The 13,839-nt window shown below is 46.2% G+C and overlaps 1 protein-coding gene across 3 annotated transcripts in view; it reads left to right on the top strand.

Moving 5' to 3' along the window:
- Positions 1 to 13,839, top strand: part of nab (NGFI-A-binding protein homolog) — a 941,120-nt gene that overhangs the window by 28,346 nt on the left and 898,935 nt on the right. The gene's annotated exons all lie outside the window — the stretch shown is intronic.

Raw genomic sequence — 13,839 nt, 5'->3', positions numbered from 1 at the left:
GGAAACGCAAGCAAGACAGATGACGATTATTTTTCTGTGGCAGATATACACCCCAAAGGGTGCAACTGTTTAGAGTGTAGCGTCCTTTCTATCGAAGTAGAGCCTTTAGTCAAACACAAAGGCAAGCTGCAGTGGTTCGGGACAACCACAGACGAAACCACACTCAATGCCTTGAAGGCATGCTCCCCCCTGTGATTTCGTCGAGAGATGGAGGTGACACTCTGGAGCTTATGCTTTCCTGATTAATTGGCTGCTTGTGACATTCACGATGACAAATACGAGCTGCCATTGTGGCACATTATTTAATATTGCATTCAGCTGCCGAAATCAGATCTTAGCTACGATCATCGAAGTACCCGTGTTCGTGCATGCGGAGGACTATTCATGGCGTTGTTCCTTCGTATAGGTCCCGAGGAAATTGCCTGATGGTTATGATGCTCGGAATTGCGAAATTTGAGCGTATCGCGTTTGACAGCGGTCGCCAGAGACCTGCACCTGCTCATTCAGCGTACGCTGCATACGGCTCGATGAGAGCCGGTCCGTTGGCTTCCGCTTGTGCCGCACACGAGCGCTGTTATCGAAGGAAGCCCGAGAGGCGTACTTCCCTTGCCCTCTTTATTCTCGGCGACTGGGAGCAGCGCCGCGCGTCGACGACGGTGGCTAGCGGCGTGAACTTGGAGCGGCGCCCTCTCGTGAGTGACGTCACGGCCAGGACGCCGCTCGCTCCAGCTCGCTCGGCTGCCGCGCGCGCTCGTTCCCTTCGTGTGTGCTCGGGGTGGCTCGAGCCGTACTTTTTCGAGGATATGTCGGCGTCTTTCTGATGCCATGCCTGAACCACAGTTCCTTCTTGAAAAGCGCGTGAGTCGAGAAAATTTGCGGCTTGCATATCGCAAGCTATGTAGCGTTGAAGGGGTCTACTGGTTTTGCTATGCATATATGAGCCGAGTCTCTCCAAAAAGTGTGCTAAAAGGAATGTCTGCAAATTCTACAGGCGAAGTTGTGTATGATGCTTTGCTAGACACTTTGCATTACCTTAGTACTTAACTATAAGAGACATAGCATTTTACATGGAAGAAAAATCTTGGTATTTGGTGTCAACATGTTATCCGTGTTAGAAAGACACTGCCCAGCAAAGCTCTCATTGTGATTTTTATTACTCTGGTGATTTGGTCTAGTCAAATGTGGCCACTTTATTATTGCGTAAAAGAAAGAGTTAGGCGTGCATTTTGTGTGAAAAAGTTTGCTGCTACTTTCACCACTCTCTGAAACAGGCTCCTATCAAACGAATTGCTCATGATTGCTAACACGACGTCTCGTCAAGTAGAGTACTTCCATAATTAATTCACAAATACCTGACATCACACTCACCTGAAAGAAAAGTTTCGTGGTTAAGATCGAGAGCCAATGAATTGCAAGCGACGGAATGTTTCATGGTGGCCCTCAGTAGCCTTTATCGACAATGGGGCACACCCCTCACCCAAAGGTAGCAACCAACTGTCGTTATGGCGAGGCAAGCATTGTTCGCGAAACCCATTAGTTCCCTTGAACTTCCAATTGAAACCTTGAAGAAGCTTTTTACAGCGCCAATTGCAATGCCTAAATTATACTCAAGGTACTACAGCGCAGCTTATTGTGCCTAGAAAAGAAAAATTCAAGCACCTTCTATCTCACCATGTCTCGATCCAGGATAATTTGGTTATACAAATTGAGAAATATTCCCTTCGTCAGTACATAAAAGAGAACCTCGCAAACCTTCATAAGGAAGACACCACGAACCTCACATATTTCACGTGATTTCTTACCTTTCACCGGATAATTATATCTTGAATGTGTCCCACACTACTAATGAATAACGCTTGGACTTCTTTCTGGCTGCAGCCATACGGTCCAAAAGGCATATTTCATTTAAAAAATTTGGGCCGAGCAGCTTGTGTCAGTTCGCCAAACAGATTCGTAATGCATATTCCGCAAGCAAGAAACACCAGTAAATTGCGCAAATAAGTTAACCGCGTAGCATGGAAAGGGGAATATATATTGGTGCATTTCTTATCGTATTCTGCAAGCAGGTGTAAGCCTCAATTAGCTTTACTTCCCATTTCCGCCACTGAAAATAAACACGTGCGGAAGCGCCTAATGTTGAGATGCAGTTAAAGAAGCAAGTGGTGCTGGTAGGAATCTAAACTGCAGTGTTAGTTAAGCCCTCGTGTTACTGCCTATCGTTTCTGTAAAGAAATGTAAAAATTTGATATTATTAAAATGAACTACTCGTCGTGAGCAAACCTCTTTTAGCGGTTTCAAATCAAGGTAACTGTTGTAGCAGTCATATAGCCACCCTCTGTGAAATACTCGTTGCACCGCGGCAGGTGCGGTGCCATAACTCGATTCATATAGGCTATGTTTTTTGCGGTTGTCGACCCGCCCATGAAAAACCTGCGATGGGCTTGTCTGCGCTCCTTCGGCTGGCACTGCAGCGTTGCCTTTGAGAACTGAATTGCCATCTAAGAAATGAGCTCTTTGAATAAATTTTCGCGATGGAAGCCAAAATATATTTGTGACGACCGCCTTAAGTATACAAGCACAATGATTGAGAGCTAATTGACGAAAACACTGCAGAAGGCGTCCGGACACGCTCGAACTGCTGCAGACGACAGTCGCGAGTCCGTGCCCTGAAGTCACGCGAGCGGCGCCCCCAGCATGTAGTTCGATTTCAGGGTTAATAGCGGGGCGCAGCCGCTCCTCGGCCCTTCACAGCGGCCCTAAGAGGAAGCTCGGGTGCTCCTATCTAAATACATGTCAAAGGAAAATTCGTTTTTCTTGGCAACCACTGCACCAAATTTGACTAGGGCTTTTGATTTAGGTAATTTTTGAAATAAAAAATTGGCAAAAGTTGCAAATTTTCAGAAAACAGCACTATCAAGTTGACAACTATGTACCTTAGCAAGCAAAAATGATATTACAATTTTGTGAATTGCTTCTGATAGTACACCTAAAGCGGACAAGATTGATATTTTACCCATGGATCTAAAAAAATTTAGTGATATGGTCATACAGTTTTTGCAGAACCATTCTACACAGCGTAACAAGTTCACGTAACTTATAAAATGACATACCAAATTTTTTCGCTTTCAGTGATGTAGCGAATGCCGTTTACATAAGCGCGAAATCGGTCCTTGGCGCATAGCTATTAATTTATAAAATTCGTGCTTCTATTCTTCTCAAACTTTCGAATTTTTGAACACTCATGTAACAAAATTTAGGCTGTTAATCAAAATTCCGCTTCCAGCAGTCACTAGAATTTGCTAGACGACAGGACCAGAAAGAGGAGGAGACAAACACGGCGTTCTGGTCCTGTCGTCTAGCGCTGTTTGAATTTTATTGTTACCATGGAACACGAACTCGCCCAATCTGCTGCCCTTCCACTAGAATTTGACTTTCTCTCTTAAATACAGCAGATTTCATTAAAATTAGTCCAGAGCTTACCTCAGGACACGTTTTTGCGTTTACATGTATTTGAATAGGCCAGAGCTAAAGCTTCCTCTTAAGTTTTTTGACCAAGACTTTTACACAAGGAACAAGACAAGGGCACTGTGTCGCCCCGTGTGTGTATTTCTTGGTGCTGTTTACCCGCAATGAATTAGTACAAGAAACTCTACAAGAAAATCTCCCCCTGGAGTCCATGCATGGTTCCGCATGGGCGCCCGCGTGATACATCGATTTGATGCTCTCCAGATGCTGAAACGCATGCTCAATGCAAGCTCAAAGTACAACTGATTGCAAAATGAGATGGAACAGAAATATTCACGGTATTTGACGAAGCTGTCTTTGTCAAGTCCAACACGGTAAATTCAGTTCTTAGTCCCCGTTAAAGGGACACTAAGGCAAATATTAAGTCGTGAAACGGTATGAAACTTCGAATAGAAGATGAAGAAGCGCAGGAACCGGGGTTGAGGAGAAGAGAAGAAGGAAGTTACAATCCGCGCTGATCCCAGTTGGTTTCCGCTTATTCTGTGTCTTGGCTTTTCATTGTGAAAGTCCGATATATTTTCTGTACCCGGACGATTGTTTCGACATACCTGTAGAATGTATCTGATTGTATCTGTATTTATGTTATTGATGTAAAAAAAAGAAAACACTTATTGATGTTTAAGTTCTACCATGTTTCCAATTCCGGCTATTGTATTCAATACTTTTTGTTATTAATTTATGTGCTTGTGTGACCGCAGCTGCCAAGGGTGGCGAGGCCCAGTCAGGCCCGTTCAGTGCCTTTTGTCGCATCCCCCAAGGCATTTCTGTGAGGAATCTCTTGAATAAATGAATAAAGAAAGAAAGAATAAAAGGTAGACAAGATGGACGCCAGTTCCACAGCAATACTTTCTCTCTACTGTGTCCTTTAACTAGGAACGCTACATTATTTCGGCACAGCCGACAGGATTGACTCCAACATGTGGGTGACATTTTTCCTTGAGGAGACCTCCGCGGAGAAGATAATCTTTTCGAGATACCAAACTCGAAATGAACCAGCGGTGGAACTACCTCGCGAGCTCAACTCGGCAGAACTCGTGAACCGGGTTTTAGAGAAGGCTTCCATGGACACTGCTGAACTACGTCGAAAGGGGGCTGTGAAAGTGAACTTGCCTCTGGCGATCTTCGACGAATTCTTCAACCGATGCGTCGAAAGGACTCTAGATCACAGTCGTCGGCGGAAAAGGTGAGCCTCGTTTTGAAAGCTCTTCGGCTACAACAAGAACAGATTTCGCAACAAAACCAACTGGTGACATCACTTATAAGCTCTCTAAAAGCTGAGAAACTGGTGACTAAATTTGTAGAACCCGATGCGTTCGACGGCATGTCTACAAGTCCGGAAAGTTGGCTTGAATTCTACGAATATGCCGCTGGGAAGAACAACTGGCACTTTAATGAGGACAAGATTACTAACATGCGTCGTTACTTAAGAGGTGTTGCACGGAAGTGGTATGATTTGCACATTATTGAAGAGGCTGGCAACTCTTGGAACCAGTGGAAGGAAAAATTCTTGACCACATTCCAAAGCAACCCAGTGCAAAGATGGGACGCCGCGCTTAATTTCAAATTCAAGCAGGGCTCCCTCGTCGAATATTTCTTTGAAAAACGTCGCCTTTTAAAGCTGGCCGAGCCTATGCTTCCTCCTGCCGCCGTAGTAGCACTAATAATGTGTACGAACTGCACGCTGAAGTCCTGAACCAAGTACAAATACGATCACCTAAAACTATGGATGAGCTCCTGGAGTGCCTTCATGACATACCATCTACTTCAGAAGAAAATATAAGCACTATCTCAAGCAGTCACTTCAGACGGTCCGGCGCGAATTGGTCAAGTCATAATCAGCGAGAACCGAGCCGCCTTGCAGGCGGCACAGAGAACTTTGGCTGGCGCGCTCCCAGAGGTCGGGTGAATAACGTCGACAGCGACCCTGTCCCCCTCCTTTCGGACGCTCAAGAGTCTCCGACGACAAAAAACTAATAAACAAGGGTGATCAGTCCGACCCGATGACCACAACTGAGACTATTTAACTTGCTCTAGCCTACTTCACATTCCTGTCAAAGTGGCAGACAGACATATGATGGCTTTGGTTGACAGCGGTGCTTCTGTGTCTATAATATATGCCAAGCTGGTAGATTCAAGTCTCCTGCCTAGTGGAAGAGTACTACGGGTACAAGGTTACGGTGGAAAAGTGGCAATGCATAATCAGTGGGCCTCAGTAAACATCGAGTTCCAAGGTCATGAAATAGAGAGTGAAGTACTGGTGATAGACGGCGGGACGTACGACTTTCTACTATCCAGACCAGATATAAAGAAACTAAAAATTTACGCATACTGGGACGATGCGGTTTTAGTGGAAGGACTATCAAGGGAAGAGACAAAGCAAGATAGAAAAGATAACCTGCGATTTGTCAAGTGCGCGGAGGATATTGCAACGACCTATCCGGAACTGGTATGCATAGGAAGCTATCCACAAGCGATGACGTCACACAAGGTGCCTTTCGAACTAACTGACAAGACCGTCATCCGAAAATCACCTTGTAACATGTCAAGAGAGTGCAAGATATGGTTGAAGAAAGAATCGCAGGAGATGCTAGACGCCGATATAATCCGGCATTCGGTGTCACCCTTCGCCTCTCCCATAACTATTGCGCCGAAGGAAGATGGAACTTTCAGACTGTGCACAGATTACATGGTTCTCAATCGCCAGACAGAACTTATACCATTTCCCATGCCGAAGATAGACACGATTATAGATGAGGCAGCTGGTTGCCGAAGTTTTTCACGGATTGACTTGTGCAAAGGTTTCTGGCAGATCCCGCTAACCGAAGAAACAAAATATGTACACTGCTTTTGTCACGCCCTTCGACCTGTACGAGTACAACCGGCCTCCTTTCGGCTGAAAAAACTCGCCAGCATGGTTCCAGAAGATTATGAATGAAGTCCTGAAGCCTTTCCTGGGTGTCTTTTGTAACTTGTACATAGGCGATGTTATCGTCTTCTCCAAAACAGAGGCTGAGCATCAGCAACACCTGTCCCATGTATTAAATGCCTTGAGCTTGGCACACCTCAAGGTTACCTTTAAGAAAATGCGTTCTTTAAAAGAAAAGTTGTGTTTCTTGGAAGAGTCTTTGATGGGACTACCAAAAGCACGAAACAAGAGTCCGTCGAGAGGATATCCCAACTGGTAAAACCATATGACGTCCACTCATTGCGTGTGTTTTTGGGATTAGCAGGACATTTCAGAGCCTTCATAAAAGATTTTGCAGTAAAAACAACATGCCTCACGCGCCTAACGCAGGAAGAAGTTAAATTTGAGTGGGATGACGAATGTGAGAGAGTCTACCGTGATCTGGTGCACAGAATCTCTGCTGACCCTATTCTACGCATACCAGATTTCACTTTACCCTTTGAACTGAATACCGACGCCTCACACTATGGGACAGGTGCAGTCTTGTACCAGAAATGTCCAGGATGCATCCGGCCGAGAAAAGCGACACGTAGTAGGTTACTACAGCTACACCCTCAAGCCCCCTGAAGTCAACTGCACCACTACTGAAAAGGAAGCTCTTGCTGTCCTTAAAGCAATTCAGTACTTCCGTACGTGCCTAGAAGGTGCGAAGTTTACTTTGTTCACCGATCACCAGGCCCTCGCTCATCTCTTGAATATGACGCAACCTAAGGGACGTATCGCCAGATGGGTGAACTAGTTCCAGCAGTTCGATTTCACCATCTCTCACAGACCTGGACCCCTTTTGACTGATGCAGATGCATTGTCTAGACTGATGATACAGGCCAACAAAGAACAATCGGAAGAAATCAATGAAGTTAAATTGTGGGAAGGCACTGAACAATTGATTTTCATGGAAGGTCGCTATCAAGTCCCGCCAATGCTGGTTTTCAGGGTGCTTTATTCGTACCACGATAGCCCAAAATCTGGAGGACACGTCGGATTTTGGCGCACCTACAACAAGCTAGTCAATAGATTTACGTGGCCTCACATGAAAGAAGACGTCAATCAATACGTTCGTTCGTGCCACATTTGTCAAGTCAATAAAGTGAAATATAAGCAGCCTACGGATGCCATGATAATACCTTGCCAATCGAACGTGCCTTTTGAAGTTATACACCTGGATTTTGCCGAGCTAAATAAGAAACGAGAAGGAGTCCGAAAAGCGCAAGCTTTTCTTCTTCCCATAGATGAATGCACCAGGATGGTCGCGGCACGGGCAGGAAACGATGTGAATTGTGTCATCGCCCTTCTCGAAAGGGATATGTTTAGGACAACCAGGACGATCGTGTTTGACAACGGTCCAGCGGTCAAGAGTGAAAAACTAGCAAGATAGGCTCGAGACCACAATATATCAATCAAATTCTGTGCGCCATACCATCCCGCGGCGAATGGGCTTGCAGAGCGTGCTATACGAGATGTGAAACAATACATCAGGATGTACGATAGTTTCCCTGGTGGATGGAAATGCTCTTTAGCAGCAGCTGTAAGACATCACAATCGCTCCTACACCAGTGGCTTGGGATGCAGCCCGCAGTTCGCTTCTTCAGGAGAGACCCCTATTCTTCAGGCGGACCGGGAACTGGGGCTGTTAGATAATCTCAAGATCGTCGAGGAAAGGAAACATAAATCGCAGAGCGAGAGGTACCGTGAACGAATGAAAAAAAATTTTGGCTAGAGACATTGCTCAGATATCCCAGACATTAAAGTCACCGACCTCATTCTAGTGAGGAAAGGAGTAAGAGAATCCAGTGCAAAATTTTATGGTCCTTACTCTGTGACAAAGACAGCCACTCAGAAAGGCATACTGAAGACTGTGTGGTACATTGGCGAACGTGGCTCAGTTGAATGTGCTTCGATTAGAAATATTTTCAAGTATCACCCCAGGAGGGGTTAGCAAAAGAAACCTGGAAGGGTGAAATGGTATAAGCTTCGATTGGAAATGTTTTCAAGTATTACCCCAGGAGGCGTTAGCAAAAGAAACCTGGAAGGGTGAAGCGGTGTGAGCCTTCGCATAGAAGATGAAGAAGCGCAGGAATGGGGGTTGAGGAGGAGAGAAGAAGGAAGTTCGAATAAAAGGTAGACAAGATGGACGCCAGTTCCACAGCAATACTTTCTGTCTATTGTGTCCTTTAACTAGGAACGCTACAAGTCAAGCTAAAGAGATAGATTAGTGCTTGAGAATCTCTAAGGCGTCAGTGCTATCACGAAGAAGCCTTAATAATTGAGAAACTGAGGTAAATGCAGGACATGATTACAGGCTCCCCCGGAACATTCAAGCACTTGCGCGATGACGAAAGCACTCCTTAGTTAAATTATGTCACTAACACTCAACCACTCTTTACTAAAAAAAAAAAAATATTGTATTGTATAATAAGACGAAATAAAATGGTTCTTATCCAGGGCTATTTCATCTTTTTTTTTTTTAAGAACTCATTGAAATTACCCTTGAGAACGACCGGGCGGTCGAAAGGGTTCGTTTTCGCTCGACTCTGCGCCGCCCACGGTTTCGTGTTTCACTAGTTTCTTTATTGCGTAGTGCTGCGCTGGTTTTGCCGGCTCGCGAAACTCAAACAAACTCCAAGTGGCAGAGAATTCAACTTTCATGTTATGTCGCGGTACGTCCGAACCGTCTACGCCACTTCACTAAAAAGCAGCGGCAGCGCCGAATCTACCTCTCTGTCTTGGGTTGGTGCCGCCGTCTGTTGGGCGCCGTTTTACTTGCCGATGGCAGCAAAGGGTAGTGATGGTGTATGCAATGCCACCATTCCCCGGTTGGGTGGCGGGAGATTTGAATTTCGAAAAAGGTATTCGCACCTTTCAGATGCTATTTTCTCCCATACTAAATCCTTTCTTGGCACGAAGCAAGCGTTGTCAGGTTTCTGGAATGATATCTAAACCGTTCACTTCGACTTATTATTTACCTTTAGGGTCCCTTCAAGCCGCATTGAGACTAAACCTACGATCCCAGCCTTTCACAATTTCGTGGCGCCATCTAGTTAAGGTGTCCGCAAACACACATTCTCACGTGCATGAAATCTCAAATGGCCACCAGATTTTTCTTTAAAGAATATGTGAGCAAGATTTGGTACAGTTCATATACACGTACGAGCAACGAGCAGATACTTATCTATACATTGTATTTTGCGTACTTGTTATCTTTCTCTTCACGATACACGTAAACCGGCTACCAGGCACCCACGCCGAGCACATGCAAGTACTGGGCATGATACTGCAGCAGAATTGGCGGAACGGCATCACAACTGACCGTCTCCAGATGACGGTAAACCAGACCACGAGACTGTTCCACAGAGGGAGCGCTCGTAAGCAAGGCATGAAGGAGAAGGACCTGCTCGGGCTATACCAGAGGGAGGCTGCCCTGCTCGGCTGCTGTACCTTGGAGGGCCAAAGAGCCCCCGTGGCTAGGGCCCAAGCTGCCGCGGAAGCCACAAGGGTCCCGGACTAGGGACCCTCCTAGATTTTGCAAAGAGCCGACCCTTAAGGTCGTCCCTATCTCTCTGTAAATAAGCATAATAAATGTTTGGCACCAGCACCACCAACTAGTTCAGTCCTTTGTCGTCAGCCGTCTCACCTATGCATTACTATACCTACAGTTATAGTAGGCAGAACGAGCTCGCTTCGACTGCATTATACGACACGCACACTAGGTATCCCTCTGCTTACCAAATCACACATTCACCGAGAAACTTCTTCAACCGGGAGTTGACAACACCATCGATGTGAACTCATTGAAGTGCACCGCACATCACAGGTTAACCGTCTCCAAGGTAGCATGAACGGCTGCTGGATACTCGCTAGAATGGCCCTCAGAGCGTCCCCGACGGCAGTGACCCCGCCACCATCCCACCACCGCTGCCCAAAAACACTCGCCGGCTACCACGATGGCAGAAGAAGAGCGAAGGCCCAGGCCTTCGCTCTTCTTCACACACAACGCACGAGAGCAACTCCGCCGTGACGTACGTAGATGCAGCCCAGTACTCTGATCGACCCCACACCTACGCCATTTGCGCCGTTCCAGGACTCAAGGCACAGACAGCTTCGAGCTCTCTACGCGCTGCCACCCCACCGAAGCAGAAAAAGCCGCCATTGCGTTGGCCGTGGCCTCAACAGGCGCTTGTATAGGTATGAGCGGCCCCAAAACCGCGATAACAAACATTGCGCGAGGAATAGTGGCACAGGCCACACTAAAGCTACTACGGTCAATATACAACAGAGGAGAACCACGCTCAGTAGAGTCGATATGCGTCCCGGCTCACGCGGGGAATCCAGGGAGCCAAGCGGCCCACCGACATGCTCTCGTCAGCCGAGCGGAGGGCCTGCCGGAACCAGATACCTCAAACGAAGTCTTGAACTCATATCACGACATAACCCAATAATGCCGTCTTACACGACACACTAGTCCCGCACCACACAGTAAACTAACCAAGCGTCAGGAGATCACATGGCGCCGGTTACAGACACACTCGTACCCGAACCCCTACGTACAATCTTAAAACAAAAGGTCTTCATATTCACTAACCAAATACTAACACGTTACTTGCTCCAAAAAGCACTATCTTCTTGGTAAGTGCAGGTAGAAAAATGATAGCACTTTTCACTACCTGCTGAAGCTAGAAAAAAATCACTTAGTACTAGCTAAATACTACCTGGGTAGTGCATTTACTAACGCAACTGAAATATAATTACCAACAATATACAAATTAGCCTATTCGATTTGTAAGTGCCGCTTGCATTATGATATGAAGTCGATCGCGTTGTAAAAACTTAAGAAAGTAAAATTATAAACATGTATAAAAAACAAGACAACTGCGTCCTTTCGCTATATATTGCGGCATAAATTAAGGGTGTATACACATAATCTTTACCAGGGACATTAGGGGGCACTGACTCCGGATAAGAATGTACTACATATCTCCAACAATCAATGATAAGCAAGAACACACTTACAGAATGACAGAATTACTAGGCGACACTTACTCAAAGGGGCATCTACAAGAATATTTACAAGAGCCTTAGCATGAGGGAGCACATGTTGCATCGGCGAATACCTATCATCATCATCATCATCATCATCAGCCTGATTACGCCCACTGCAGGGCAAAGGCCTCTCCCATACTTCTCCAACTACCCCGGTCATGTACTAATTGTGGCCATGTTGACCCTCCAAACTTCCTAATCTCATCTGCCCACCTAACTTTCTGTCGCCCCCTGCTACGCTTCCCTTCCCTCGGAATCCAGTCCGTAACCCTTAATGACCATCGGTTATCTTCCCTCCTCATTACATGTCCTGCCCATGCCCATTTCTTTTTCTTGATTTCAACTAAGATGTCATTAACGCGCGTTTGTTCCCTCACCCAATCTGCTCTTTTCTTATCCCTTAACGTTACACCTATCATTTTTCTTTCCATAGCTCGTTGCGTCGTCCTCAATTTAAGTAGAACCCTTTTCGTAAGCCTCCAGGTTTCTGCCCCGTACGTGAGTACTGGTAAGACACAGCTGTTATACACTTTTCTCTTGAGGGATAATGGCAACCTGCTGTTCATGATCTGCGAATGCCTGCCAAACGCACCCCAGCCCATTCTTATTCTTCTGATTATTTCACTCTCATGATCTGGATCAGCAGTCACTACCTGTCCTAAGTAGATGTATTCTCTTACCACTTCCAGTGCCTCGCTACCTATCGTAAACTGCTGTTCCCTTCCGAGACTGTTAAACATTACTTTAGTTTTCTGCAGATTCATTTTTAGTCCCACCCTTCTGCTCTGCCTCTCCAGATCAGTGAGCATGCATTGCAGTTGGTCCCCTGAGTTACTAAGCAAGGCAATATCATCAGCGAAGCGCAAGTTACTAAGGTATTCTCCATTTACTCTTATCCCCAATTCTTCCCAATCCAGGTCTCTGAATACCTCCTGTAAACACGCTGTGAATAGCATTGGAGAGATCGTATCTCCCTGCCTGACGCCTTTCTTTATTGGGATTTTGTTGCTTTCTTTATGGAGGAGTACAGTGGCTGTGGTATATGTATGCTACGACGTCGCCAATAACTGTTAGTCCAACATAATGGACAACGCTACAGTTAATCTCAATTTTGCATAAGACTGTCACAATCTCAGCATAACAGGCCACTGCCAGACGAGTTAGTAGCGGCTTCGTAGCTCCGTATTAAACGCTACTAAGAAGCCTGCCTGCCTGGTAACGGCAGCACTTACTAGCTTTACTAGCCGCTGGCTAATACAGAGCTACTAAGAAGGTAGTAATATGTGATCTAGTAAAGACACGCATTTACTAGCTATTTACTGACTATCTTTAAGAGTGTACACTCGCGCATGTACGCGAACAGAGTAAGTTCGTACTTTCACCTGTGCGGCGAGCTAGCTACGCTGAATCACATCCTCTGGGACGGTGAGGAGGACCCCCTCCCCCTCTATCTCCTGGCCTCTCCCTCACCTTCATCGTGGGAGCAAGTACTGCTTAGCTGCTGCTTAGAGTTGCACGTCCAGCTTGGACGTGCAGCTCCGAGCCGGGGAGCGAACCGAAGAGGTCGCCGTCACGCATCGCCTGGCGGCCATGTGGCCTTCCTGACGAGCCCATGAATTAACTCCCCACTGTGACGAATAAATATGACTCTTTCTCTTTCTCTTCAGGCATTTTAAGAATGATTAGGCTGGCAACATTGCACATTTCATCTTGGCAACGGCATTGCAGTTGTCACTTTTTCACCCAGCTTTCGCGTTTGACGGAGAAAGAGAGAGAATTTATTTCAAGGAAGGCAGGGAGGTCAGCCTGAGCTAGCCTTCTACTCTGCACAAGGAGAGTGACGTAGAGTTACGGTGAGGAATGATAATGGGGTGGTGGTGGTGGTGGTGATGATGATGATGATGATGATGATGATGATGCCATAAAAGAGTGATGCCACGAACAGGTGTGAGAGCAACTTGAACATTCTTATGATCAAGAAAGTCCAACAACGCCATTACGAAATGTCAACCGCGAAGCCACCGGGTTGAAGATCATCGCTGGGGTCACTAGCTTAAACAAAATTGTATAATAGGGTGCGAAGATGTGTGAGCCCTTCTTTAGTGATCTGCACAGAGCCCAAGGAACGGCTTTTCAGTATGTAAAGAGCTGCGATAAGCCTCCCCCATTATGTTGATCACCTCCACAGAGCGGCCGCGGAGTCTGGAAATCCCAAAGAACCACACACATTGACTCTAGCAGATCCTTCAGCACTTTCTGAATGCTCTCGTTCTCATTATTTCCATCTCCTTTCTGGTCCATAGTGTCCCCGG

The sequence above is a fragment of the Dermacentor andersoni genome, chromosome 5 (genome assembly GCF_023375885.2).
Source record: "Dermacentor andersoni chromosome 5, qqDerAnde1_hic_scaffold, whole genome shotgun sequence".
NCBI classification, from domain to species: Eukaryota; Metazoa; Arthropoda; class Arachnida; order Ixodida; family Ixodidae; genus Dermacentor; species Dermacentor andersoni.
The sequence above is the reverse complement of the archived record's forward strand: the minus strand, read 5'-3'. Positions and strand labels throughout refer to the sequence as shown.